Here is a 14,143-nt window from a genome sequence, read left to right on the forward strand (position 1 = left end):
GCCCGGTCAAACTGAGCAATCAGGGGAGAAAGGCCTTGATCAGGGATGTGTCTAAGAACCGATGGTCACTCTGACAGAGCTGCAGAGTTCCTTTGTGGAGATGGGGCACACTTTCAGAAGGACAACCATCTCTGCAGCACTCCACCAATCAGGCCTTTATGGTAGAGTGGACAGCCGGAAGCCACTCCTCAGTAAAAGGTACATGACAGCCCGCTTGGAGTTTGCCAAAAGGCACCTAAAGGACTCAGATCATGAGAAACAAGATTATCTGGTCTGATGAAACCAAGATTGAACTCATTGGCCTGACTGCCAAGTGTCACTTCTGGAAGAAAACTGGCACCATCCCTACGGTGAAGCATGGTGGTGGCAGCATCATGCTGTGGGGATTTTTTTCAGTCAGGGACTGGGAGACTAGTCAGGATGGAGGCAAAGATGAACAGAGCAAAGTACAGAGAGATCCTTGATGAAAACCTGCTCCAGAGTGCTCAGAACCTCAGACTGGGGCGAATGTTCGCCTTCCAACAGGACAACAACCCTAAGTGCACAACGAAGACAACACAGGAATGGCTTCGTGACAAGTCTCTGAATGTCCTTCAGTGGCCCAGCCAAAGCCCGGACTTGATCGAACATCTCTGGAGAGACCTGAAAAAAGCTACAGTTGAAGTCGGAAGTTTACATACACTTAGTCATTAAAACTCGTTTTTCAACCACTCCACAAATGTCTTGTTAACAAACTATAGTTTTGGCAAATCGATTAGGACATCTACTTTGTGCATGACACAATTGTTTACAGACATATTATTTCACTTATAATTCACTGTATCACAATTACAGTGGGTCAGAAGTTTACATACACTAAGTTGACTGTGCCTTTAAACAGATTGGAAAAATCCAGAAAATGATGTCAAGGCTTTAGAAGCTTCTGATAGGCCAATTAACATAATTTGAGTCAATTGGAGGTGTACCTGTGGATGTATTTCAAGGCCTACCTTCAAACTCAGTGCCTCTTTGAATTGACATCATGGGAAAATCTAAAGAAATCAGCCAAGACCTCAGAAAAAGAACGTAGACCTCCACAAGTCTGGTTCATCCTTGGGAGCAATTTCCAAACACCTGAAGGTACCACGTTCATCTGTAGAAACAATAGTACGCAAGTTTAAACACCATGGGACCACGCAGCCGTCATACCGCTCAGGAAGGAGAAGCATTCTATTTCCTAGAGATGAACGTACTTTGGTGCGAAAAGTGCAAATCAATCCCAGAACAACAGCAAAGGACCTTGTGCTGGAGGAAACAGGTACAAAAGTATCTATATCCACAGTAAAACGAGTCCTATATCGACATAACCTGAAAGGCCGCTCAGCAAGGAAGAAGCCACTGCTCCAAAACTGCCATAAAAAAGCCAGACTACGGTTTGCAACTGCACATGGGGACAAAGATCGTACTTTTTGGAGAAATGTCCTCTGGTCCTCCACCATTTGTTTAACACGTTTTTGGTTACTACATGATTCCATATGTGTTATTTCATAGTTGTGATGTCTTCACTATTATTCTACAATGTGGAAAATAGTAAAAAATAAAGAAAAACCATTGAATGAGTAGGTGTGTCCAAATGTTTCACTGGTACTGTATATAATTCCTTCTCGCAACTATCTACGCACTCTCCTCCACTCACCTTTTCCCTTTGCTTGTGGACTTCAGTGCACAACACATCAGCTGTCTGTGACCAGGCGAAAAAACCCTTCCAAGCCAAACCTTCATATCATGACCGCTAACCGCTACACACAGCCTACATCATTCTCAAGTCATAGACAACATATCTACTAGAACTAACGTGTTAGTAAACCCGCTACAATCATGCAGTACAGTGTGCAGTCAGAAGCAGTTTAGCAGTTACACCGGTGGGCCCCGGTGGCAATAAATTAAGAAAACCAAAAGCTTACCTTGACTTGGAAGAGTGTTGGAACAGTGTTGGATAGCCTTAGCCAGCTAGATAACATAGCATCCCTCTCTGTTTGAGCCAGGTGTTTGAGTAAACTAAACCAGCTAGCTGCATCTGCTTGCTAAGTGAAGGTTTTAAAAAATACAACCAAATCCCTCTCTCGCTTCTCCTTCATGTTGGAAGATATGAATTTGTTCAAAACTATTAAACTATTATCTTTCTCTCTCTTAGAGCCAACTACTCACCACATTTGATGCACTGCAGTGCTGCTAGCTAGCTGTAGCATATGCTTTTAGATTCATTCTCTGATCCTTTGATTGGGTGGACAACATGTCAGTTCATGCTGCAAGTGCTCTGATAGGTTGGAGGACGTCCTCCGGAAGTTGTCATAATTACTGTGTAAGTCTATGGGAAGTTGTGAAATCCAAGATCCTCCTAGGTTATATATTGAAGTCAATGTACCCAGAGGAGGACAGAAGCTAGGTGTCCTCCGGCTACACCATGGTGCTACCCTACAGAGTGCTGTTGAGGCTACTGTAGACCTTCATTGCAAAACAGTGTGTTTCAATCAATTATTTGGTGACGTGAATATATTTAGTATAGTTTTATTTTTAAAAGGCTTTTATTTTCATGTTTCGCTATTTTATTTTTATAAAATTCACCGAGGAGCATGGTCCTCCCCTTTCTCCTCTGAGGAGATTCTACTGATACAGACAGTAAAGGTGGATCATTTGACAAAACATTCTATCATGTAAAATGTGTGTCATTATGAGTGATGTCAGCATGAATCACACATGCCTAAATGAGTGGCTGGGGATTTTAGTAATGCAATGTCTCCTCGTGTTGAGAAACTGTCCATCCCAAATGATACCTTCTTCCCTTTATAGTGCACTACTTTTGACCAGAGGTCTGGAATGCATCCTGAGGCAGGCAGGGGAGAGCAGAGAGCAGCAGCAATGCGAGAGAGAGAAAGATTGAGAGAGAGAGAGAGAAAGAGAGAGAGAGATGTAATCTAGCCTCACTCAGAACTAACATGTTCTCTGCTGCCTGCAACAATGAGGTCAGCCTCCAGGTATGGTAATGAGCACTGAGCAATGGTCCCATCGGAGTAGCTCTCCTGCTCTCTCCAACACACACACACACACACACACACACACACACACACACACACACACACACACACACACACACACACACACACACACACACACACACACACACACACACACACACACACACACACACACACACACACACACAGTCTTGCGCAGCTAACCTTGTGGGGACATACAATTCAGTCCATTAAAAATACTATTTTGCTTAACCCTTAACCCGTACCTTAACCGCAATCGCAACCTTAACCCAAAAATCTAACCTTAACCCTAACCCTAGCTCCTAACCCTATTTCTAACCTTAACACTAAACCCCCTAGAAATATAATTTGTCCTCGTGGGGGCTAACAAAATGTCCCCAGTTGGTCAAATTTGTGTTTGTTTACTATTCTTGTGGGGACTTCTGGTACCTGAGATTCGTTATCCAACCTGTTACATACAAACACACACACACACACACACACACACACACACACACACACACACACACACACACACACACACACACACACACACACACACACACACACACACACACACACACACACACACACACACACACACACACACACACACAGGGTGAGCAGCAGTCCCATAGAACAGTACTACAGCCCTCCACACACACAGACACAACCACACCCAGTCACACACACACACAGACATACATACACACACAGAGACACACCCAGACACATGTTCCCAGTGGGAAAGAAGTGATGCTCAGTAACATCACACCCTGTCTTCCTTACATATGTGACTCATTACCTAACCCAGAGAAGACTACTGAATCGTTTTTTAGACTTAGAGGCAAGGAAAGATGGAGAAAACGCAGAACAGGAAAGATATTTGTCAATCAGTGAGAGAGGTAGAGACAGAGAGAGAAACACATAGAGAGAGAGAGAGAGCAAGCGAGAGAGAGAGTGAGAGAAACACACAGAGAGAGAGCGAGAGAGCGAGAAACACACAGAGAGAGAGCAAGAGAGAGAGAGAGAGAGAGAGTCCAAGCACCTGGAATGGTCCGATTGATTACTTTCCTGTGCTTCGATCTTTTTTTTCTTGTACCTGGGGTCAGAGGGTAATGTACATCCCAGGTCAGGGGGTAATGTACGTCCCTGTGTGATGATGTGGAGCAGGTCCTGTCCACTGACTCACCTATTAGGTTTTCTGCTACTGTGTTGTGTGTGTATGTTAGTGTTGTTAATGCACACCTGTTGGAAGAGATAAACCGGTCAGCTAGTTGACTCCAGGTCCAAATACGTGGTCTGAGGACAACCCGGAACTAGGTCACCTTTATATCACAAACACTTCTGACATTATAGTGTGATTCCGTTGTGACAATCAAATAACCATTTGTTCCCCTACAAATCACAACTCCAACACCCCTTCACTTCTTCTTTTAAATATCACTTCAATAATTTCAAGTACTGAAAACATGTCAGCAAAGACCTTGAGTTCTATTGACTAAATCTTATCACATGCACCCAACACAGCCAACACTGATGATGTGTGTTGTGTTCAGTTGCTGTGCATGCTTCATAAGCAGTGTAACTCTGACCCCTCTATAAGCAGGGAGGCACTGAGAGAGAGCCCAGTTTGGTTCCGCTGGCGCCCTTAATAAGCTTGTGTCCCAAATGGCACCCTATTCCCTATATAGTGTACTACTTTCGGCTGGGGCCCCGGTTAAAAGTTGTGCACTACATAGGGAATAGTGTGCCATTTGGGACTCAGTTGCATGATGCATACCTCCTTCCCAGACCAACAGCGGCATCATCAAGGCTCCCAACAAGTTTAACGTCACTGCAGTCAATTGGCCGTGCGACACGTACATATTACTTCCAGGGAGGGGTCCTATTTCAAGCCGGATTGCATTTATTACCACATACAAAATCCTATGTGCCTCTGCTACTGTACGTCTCACAGTACCCACTGGACTGTACATCTCACCGTACCCACTGGACTGTACATCTCACCGTACTGTACATCTCACCGTACCCACTGGACTGTACATCTCACCGTACCCACTGGACTGTACATCTCACCGTACCCACTGGACTGTACGTCTCACCGTACCCACTGGACTGTACGTCTCACCGTACCCACTGGACTGTACGTCTCACCGTACCCACCGGACTCTACGTCTCACCGTACTGTATGTCCCACCGTACCCACTGGACTGTATGTCTCACCGTACCCACTGGACTCTACGTCTCACCGTACCCACCGGACTCTACGTCTCACCGTACCCACTGGACTCTACGTCTCACCGTACCCACCGGACTCTACGTCTCACCGTACCCACTGGACTCTACGTCTCACCGTACCCACCGGACTCTACGTCTCACCGTACCTCACCGTACCCACCGGACTCTACGTCTCACCGTACCCACCGGACTGTATGTCTCACCGTACCCACCGGACTGTACATCTCACCGTACCCACTGGACTGTACGTCTCACCGTACCCACTGGACTGTACGTCTCACCGTACCCACCGGACTCTACGTCTCACCGTACCCACCGGACTCTACGTCCCACCGTACCCACCGGACTGTATGTCTCACCGTACCCACCGGACTCTACGTCTCACCGTACCCACCGGACTGTACGTCTCACCGTACCCACTGGACTCTATGTCTCACCGTACCGTACGTCTCACCGTACCCACTGGACTGTACATCTCATCGTACCCACCGGACTCTACGTCACTCCGTACCCACTGGACTGTACGTCTCACCGTACCCACCGGACTGTATGTCTCACCGTACCCACTGGACTCTACGTCTCACCGTACTGTATGTCCCACCGTACCCACTGGACTGTATGTCTCACCGTACCCACTGGACTCTACGTCTCACCGTACCCACCGGACTCTACGTCTCACCGTACCCACTGGACTGTACGTCTCACCGTACCCACTGGACTCTACGTCTCACCGTACCCACCGGACTGTACGTCTCACCGTACCCACCGGACTGTATGTCTCACCGTACCCACTGGACTCTACGTCTCACCGTACCGTACATCTCACCGTACCCACCGGACTCTACGTCTCACCGTACCCACCGGACTCTACGTCTCACCGTACCCACTGGACTGTATGTCTCACCGTACCCACTGGACTGTACGTCTCACCGTACCCACCGGACTGTACGTCTCACCGTACCCACTGGACTGTACATCTCATCGTACCCACCGGACTCTACGTCTCACCGTACCCACTGGACTCTACGTCTCACCGTACCGTACATCTCACCGTACCCACCGGACTCTACGTCTCACCGTACCCACCGGACTCTACGTCTCACCGTACCCACAGGACTGTATGTCTCACCGTACCCACTGGACTGTACGTCTCACCGTACCCACCGGACTGTATGTCTCACCGTACCCACCGGACTGTATGTCTCACCGTACCCACTGGACTGTATGTCTCACCGTACCCACCGGACTGTATGTCTCACCGTACCCACTGGACTGTATGTCTCACCGTACCCACCGGACTGTATGTCTCACCGTACCCACCGGACTGTATGTCTCACCGTACCCACTGGACTGTACATCTCACCGTACCCACTGGACTGTACGTCTCACCGTACTCACTGGACTGTACGTCTCACCGTACCTCACCGTACCCACCGGACTGTACGTCTCACCGTACCCACCGGACTGTATGTCTCACCATACCCACCGGACTCTACGTCTCACCGTACCCACTGGACTCTACGTCTCACCGTACCTCACCGTACCCACCGGACTGTACGTCTCACCGTACCCACTGGACTGTACGTCTCACCGTACCCACTGGACTGTACGTCTCACCGTACCCACCGGACTCTACGTCTCACCGTACCCACCGGACTCTACGTCTCACCGTACCCACTGGACTGTACGTCTCACCGTACCCACCGGACTGTATGTCTCACCGTACCCACCGGACTCTACGTCTCACCGTACCCACCGGACTGTACGTCTCACCGTACCCACTGGACTCTACGTCTCACCGTACCTCACCGTACCCACCGGACTCTACGTCTCACCGTACCCACTGGACTCTACGTCTCACCGTACCCACCGGACTCTACGTCTTACCGTACCTCACCGTACCCACCGGACTCTACGTCTCACCGTACCCACTGGACTCTACGTCTCACCGTACCCACTGGACTGTACGTCTCACCGTACCCACTGGACTCTACGTCTCACCGTACCTCACCGTACCCACCGGACTCTACATCTCACCGTACCCACTGGACTGTACGTCTCACCGTACCCACTGGACTCTACGTCTCACCGTACCTCACCGTACCCACCGGACTCTACGTCTCACCGTACCCACCGGACTGTACGTCCCTGTATTGGTAGGCTAGATGAATCCCTTCTTCTCAGTCAATGTCTCAGTTAATGTAATTGATGTCTTCCATTGCAATGTGTGTGTGTGTGTGTGTGTGCCTGTAGCCAGACCACAATCCTTATGTATGACACACACGCACGCACGCACGCACACACACACACACACACACACACACACACACACACACACACACACACACACACACACACACACACACACACACACACACACACACACACACACACACACACACACACACACACACACACACACACACACACACACACACAGAGTTCTGCTGTTGTCTGCACACTGGGGCTGATTAAGTCTCTGGGAACATGAGTCATTTTATTTGACATTATTTGAGACGAAAGTCAAACTCAATGTGCCATCCAATCATGACAGGTGACTGATGTATTACTAACTAAAGGCATATTAAAGGCCCAGTGCAGTCAAAAACTAGATTTTTTTTCTTCGTATTTAGTATATATTTCCACAATATGCGGTTAAAATAATATTGTGACATTGTGAAAATTATGATAATTGCCTTTTAGTGTAAGAGCTATTTAAAAAGACCGCCTGAAATTCCAGCCTGTTTTGGTGGGATGGAGTTTTGGCCTGCTTGGTGACATCACATAAAACACGTCATGTTAATAGACCAATAAGAAAGAGAGTTCCAAACCTCTCTGCCAATCACAGCTAGTTTTCAGTTTTCCCCTCCCCACTCAGAACACTCCCATACAGTCTTAGCTATATTCTTGCTTGAGAAATTGCTCTGAGCTAAGAAGCTATTTTTGTTTCTTGTCGACCATTTTAATTGAAAACAATCACAGTATGGTACTTAATTGTTACCAAGGAAAATGTTGATACAGAGATAAAAATGTCTGCATTGTACCTTTAAGTATGGACATCCTGAGGATTACTTCACAGGGACACGTGTGGTACAGATCCCTCAGTTAACCACTGAGGATGTCATACAGTGTATTTAAATGGTCTTTACTTGTATCTCTGTTGAATTGTTTCTCTACAGGCCGCACTGTAGGACATCATTCCATGTGTTCCTTAATGGCTGGCCGTTATGTATTCACCACTAATCTATCACTGTCACGCCCTGACCTTAGAGAGACTTTTTTATTCTCTATTTGGTTAGGTTAGGGTGTGACTTGAGTGGGCAAATCTATGTTTCTATTTCTTTGTTGGCCTAGTATGGTTCCCAATCAGAGGCAGCCTCGTTGTCGTTGTCTCTGATTGAGGATCATACTTAGGCAGCCCTTTTCCCCAATCTTAGATTGTGGGATCTTGTTTGTGTGTAGTTGCTTTCTGCACTGCATGTAGCTTTACGTTCATTTTCGTATTTTTGTTGTTTTTTCGGTGTCATTTAAAATAAAGTCAAATGTACGCCTACCAAGCTGCACCTTGGTCCAATCCATCTGTCAACGAACGTGACAATCACAAGGACAGCCTACAGTTGCCTATCGACCATGCACTGTAACAATGAAATGGTGGGTTGATCCAATCGATGCAAGATGATAGGACTACGAAACTACCGTAAAATTTGAATTAATAGTCTGGGTGTTTATTTACTTCAATCATTGAACTCAACAGGCACTTATCAGAGGCAGGCTTCTATTTGAGCCAGGCTTCTATTTCCTTAATGCACACAGCTTTTGCTTAATAACATTTTGAAAAGATTACCACAATGTTTACTGTGACCAGTATGACCGGTATAAGTATTATCATAACAAATCCATCGCAGAACAGACTTGCAAAGACTAGGCTGCCTATCACACACCCCTGATTTCACGCTTCAGAGCTGTGTCCATGGTAACCTCGTAAACAATTCATTTAGACCAGGCATTTATTTGCTGAAATGACCGGCTATTAAAAGGGGCAGGCTATTTGAGACTCCGCGTTTAATTGAAGTTTTACGGTAACAAAATATACCTAATAATGTGCCAGCCTCAATTGGGGTGAGGGTCCTGTGTGACCCACGTTGACTGTGTCCCAAATGGCCTCCTATTCCCTATGTAGTGCACTATATAGGGAATAAGGTCACATTTGGGACGCAGACTCTGTCTCACCGTAGCCAACATGGCAGGTAGGTTGTGAGGACACAAACTCTGATGTCAGCATGCTTGATTGCACCAGGACATTAGCATACGAGTTACCAGGTACAGAGAGAGACTCAGGAGCGCTGTTGTATCTCAGCTTACATTAGTACCGGAGCAGACACGACAAATGTGCTCTCATATAGACAACAGCTCCCTGCTCAGTCAATTTACTTTTCCTCCCCTTTGTAGTTCAGATTGTCATCATATTTTATATTTTGGGTGATGTAAGCTAGCACTTGGGTTACATTGGGTACCTCTTGGTTGAACATAAATGTTTTCATGCAAGATACCTCCAGAGATTGTCTCCTGGTGAGGATGGTTCAGGCCTAGGGATAGGGGTGGTTCAGTCCTAGGGATAGGGGTGGTTCAGTCCTAGGGATAGGGGTGGTTCAGTCCTAGGGATAGGGGTGGTTCAGTCCTAGGGATAGGGGTGGTTCAGTCCTGGGGATAGGGGTGGTTCAGTCCTGGTGAGGGTGGTTCAGTCCTGGGTATAGGGGTGGTTCAGTCCTGGGGATAGGGGTGGTTCAGTCCTGGGGATAGGGGTGGTTCAGTCCTGGGGATAGGGGTGGTTCAGTCCTGGGGATAGGGGTGGTTCAGTCCTAGGGATAGGGGTGGTTCAGTCCTGTGGATAGGGGTGGTTCAGTCCTAGGGATAGGGGTGGTTCAGTCCTAGGGATAGGGGTGGTTCAGTCCTAGGGATAGGGGTGGTTCAGTCCTAGGGATAGGGGTGGTTCAGTCCTGGGGATAGGGGTGGTTCAGTCCTGGTGAGGGTGGTTCAGTCCTGGGGATAGGGGTGGTTCAGTCCTGGGGATAGGGGTGGTTCAGTCCTGGGGATAGGGGTGGTTCAGTCCTGGGGATAGGGGTGGTTCAGTCCTGGGGATAGGGGTGGTTCAGTCCTGGGGATAGGGGTGGTTCAGTCCTGGGGATAGGGGTGGTTCAGTCCTAGGGATAGGGGTGGTTCAGTCCTAGGGATAGGGGTGGTTCAGTCCTGGGGATAGGGGTGGTTCAGTCCTGGGGATAGGGGTGGTTCAGTCCTGGGGATAGGGGTGGTTCAGTCCTGGGGATAGGGGTGGTTCAGTCCTAGGGATAGGGGTGGTTCAGTCCTAGGGATAGGGGTGGTTCAGTCCTAGGGATAGGGGTGGTTCAGTCCCGGGGATAGGGGTGGTTCAGTCCTGGGGATAGGGGTGGTTCAGTCCTGGGGATAGGGGTGGTTCAGTCCTGGGGATAGGGGTGGTTCAGTCCTAGGGATAGGGGTGGTTCAGTCCTGGGGATAGGGGTGGTTCAGTCCTGGGGATAGGGGTGGTTCAGTCCTAGGGATAGGGGTGGTTCAGTCCTGGGGATAGGGATGGTTCAGTCCTAGGGATAGGGGTGGTTCAGTCCTGGTGAGGGTGGTTCAGTCCTGGGTATAGGGGTGGTTCAGTCCTGGGGATAGGGGTGGTTCAGTCCTGGGGATAGGGGTGGTTCAGTCCTGGGGATAGGGGTGGTTCAGTCCTGGGGATAGGGGTGGTTCAGTCCTGGGGATAGGGGTGGTTCAGTCCTAGGGATAGGGGTGGTTCAGTCCTGGGGATAGGGGTGGTTCAGTCCTGGGGATAGGGGTGGTTCAGTCCTAGGGATAGGGGTGGTTCAGTCCTGGGGATAGGGGTGCTTCAGTCCTAGGGATAGGGCTGGTTCAGTCCTGGTGAGGGTGGTTCAGTCCTGGGTATAGGGGTGGTTCAGTCCTGGGGGTGTGGAAAAAAAGGTTTTTGGTTCCATGTACTGTAGAACCCTGTGTGGAATGCGTTCTACAAGGAACACAAAAGGGTTATTCAAAGGGTTCTCCTATGGGGACAGCAGAAGAACCCTTTTAGGTTCTAGATGTAACCTTTTTTTCTACATGTGTCGTCGTACAGTGTTCAGTGCTGTGAAGAAAGAAATAGTACATGCATTCCAAAATAGAAATGCATATAGCCCTAAGAGCTGAGATGGAATGAAGCATTCTGGAAAAGGTCTATTTCAGGCCCTGCACTAAAACTGACATTGGCCTATCTAAGGAAAACTAAACAGACTAGGGGCACGATGACCACTAAACAGACTAGCTGACTTTGGAAAGGCATGGGAGACATACAGCAAGTCCAGGCTCAGTGGGAAACCTGATAGTCGTCAGGTACAAGAATAGCTTGATGGGCCTGCAGTCTGGAAGCTGCTCTTGTGACCTGTAACGAACTGTCATATGGCTGCTTGTCCCTGTTGAGGAAAGGAGTGTAGCCTCCTGTATACCGGTACTCTGGTTTGAAGAGGACTGTGTGTCTCTTATTCCTCACTCTTTCCTCTCTTCCCTCTCTCTCTCTTTCCTCTCTCCTCTCTTCCCTCTCTCTCTTTCCTCTCTTTCCTCTCTCTCTCCTCTCTTCCCTCTCTCTCTCTTTCCTCGCTCTCTCTTTCCTCTCTTCCCGCTCTCTTTCCTCTCTTCCCTTTCTCTTTCCTCTCTTCCCTCTCTCTCTTTCTTCTCTTCGCCTCTCTCAGGACGTCATATGAACGTAGGCCTGAATCAGAGTTAAATCTTAATTGACTTGTCAGGTGAAATAAAGGTTAAAAGCTTATGGCAGGCATGTGATACAGTGATAACAGTCTGAATGTGGATAGATGAAGAGGGAGGGAAAAAAGGAACCGTTTATAAAGAGAGGAATCCTGCAGACGTCATATTTCCCTGCTCAGTGAGAAAATCGGGTCTATTCTCTGTGTACAGTGTCACATCTCATAGTATAGGTCCCCAATGGCACCCTATTCCCTATTCTAGTGCAATACTTTTGACCAGAGGTCTATGGGGCCCTAGTCAAAAGACCACTATAGGGAATAGGGTGCCATTGGGAATGCAAGCAGACTCAACCCATGAATGTCCACGTATCACATAACGTCCTGCTTGCTCACTTTCACTGGAAGTAAAGACACAAGCCAATGACAAAGGCCTAAAAGTGCTGTCTGTGTCAAACAAAATCAAATAATAATACATTGCAAGGCCTATCATATTATTTTATATTCATAATAATCATTGTGTTGTCATCATTATAATTAGGCAATCATACTTTTCATAATTGTTGTTATCAATTGAATCATCATAATTATTTCTCTACAACATCATATTGCCTGCAAATCCATTAGCTACTAAACTGTGTGTGTGTGTCAAACAAAATAAAATAGTATTTGTCACGTGCTTCGTAAACAACAGGTGTAGACTAACACTGAAATGCTTCCTTTTCCAACATTTTCCATTTCATTTTCCATTTTAGTAATTTAGCAGACGGTCTTATCCAGAACGACATACAGGAACAACTCAGGTTAAGTGCCTTGCTCAAGGGCACATCGGCATATTTCTTTCAAAACACAGACCTTTCAGTTACTGGACCAACACTACCTGTTGCCCCCAAACAATGCAGAGTTAAAGATAAAAAATTAAGAAATAATTGTGAGACGATATATACAGGGAGTACCAGTACAGTCAATGTGCGTACAAGATAATTGAGGTAGCTACACTCTTAGAAAAAAGGGTTCCAAAAGGGTTCTGTGGCTCTCCCCATAGGAGAACCCTTTTTGGTTCCAGGTAGAACCCTCTGTGGAAAGGGTTCTACAATGAACACAAAATGGTTCTAACTGGAACCAAAAGAGGTTCTTCAAAGGATTACCCTATGAGGACAGCCCAAGAACCCTTTTTGGTTCTAGATAGCACCTTTTTTTCTAAGAGTGTATGTACATATACAGTTGAAGTCGGAAGTTTACATACACTTAGGCTGGAGTCATTAAAACTCATTTTTCAACCACTGCACACATTTCTTGTTAGCAAGTCGGTCAGGACATCTACTTTGTGCATGACACAAGTAATTTTTCCAAAAATTGTTTACAGACAGATTATTTCACTTATAATTCACTGTATCACAATTACAGTGGGTCAGAAGTTTACATACACTAAGTTGACTGTGCCTTTAAACAGATTGGAAAATTCCAGAAAATTATGTCAAGGCTTTAGAAGCTTCTGATAGGATCATTTACATAATTTGAGTCAATTGGAGGTGTACCTGTGGATGGATTTCAAGGCCTACCTTCAAACTCAGTGCCTCTTTGCTTGACATCATGGGAAAATCAAAAGAAATCAGCCAAGACCTCAGAAAAAAAATTGTAGACCTCCACAAGTCTGGTTCATCCTTGGGAGCAATTTCTAAATGCCTGAAGGTACCACATTCATCTGTACAAACAATAGTATGCAAGTTTAAACACCATGGGATCATGCAGCTGTCATACCGCTCAGGAAGGAGAAGCGTTCTGTCTCCTAGAGATTAACGTACTTTGGTGCGAAAAGTGCAAATCAATCCCAGAACAACAGCAAAGGACCTTGTGGAGATGCTGGAGGAAACAGTTACAAAAGTATCTATATCCACAGTAAAACAAGTCCTATATCGACATAACCTGAAAGGCCGCTAAGCAATGAAGAAGCCTCTGCTCCAAAACCGCCATAAAAAAATCCAGACTATGGTTTGCAAGTGCACATGGGGACAAAGATCGTACTTTTTGGAGAAATGTCCTCTGGTCTGATGAAACAAAAATAGAACTGTTTGGCCATAATGACCATCGTTATGTTTGGAGGAAAAGGGGGGGGGAGGG

Source organism: Salvelinus fontinalis, chromosome 17 (assembly GCF_029448725.1).
Source record: "Salvelinus fontinalis isolate EN_2023a chromosome 17, ASM2944872v1, whole genome shotgun sequence".
Taxonomy (NCBI): domain Eukaryota; kingdom Metazoa; phylum Chordata; class Actinopteri; order Salmoniformes; family Salmonidae; genus Salvelinus; species Salvelinus fontinalis.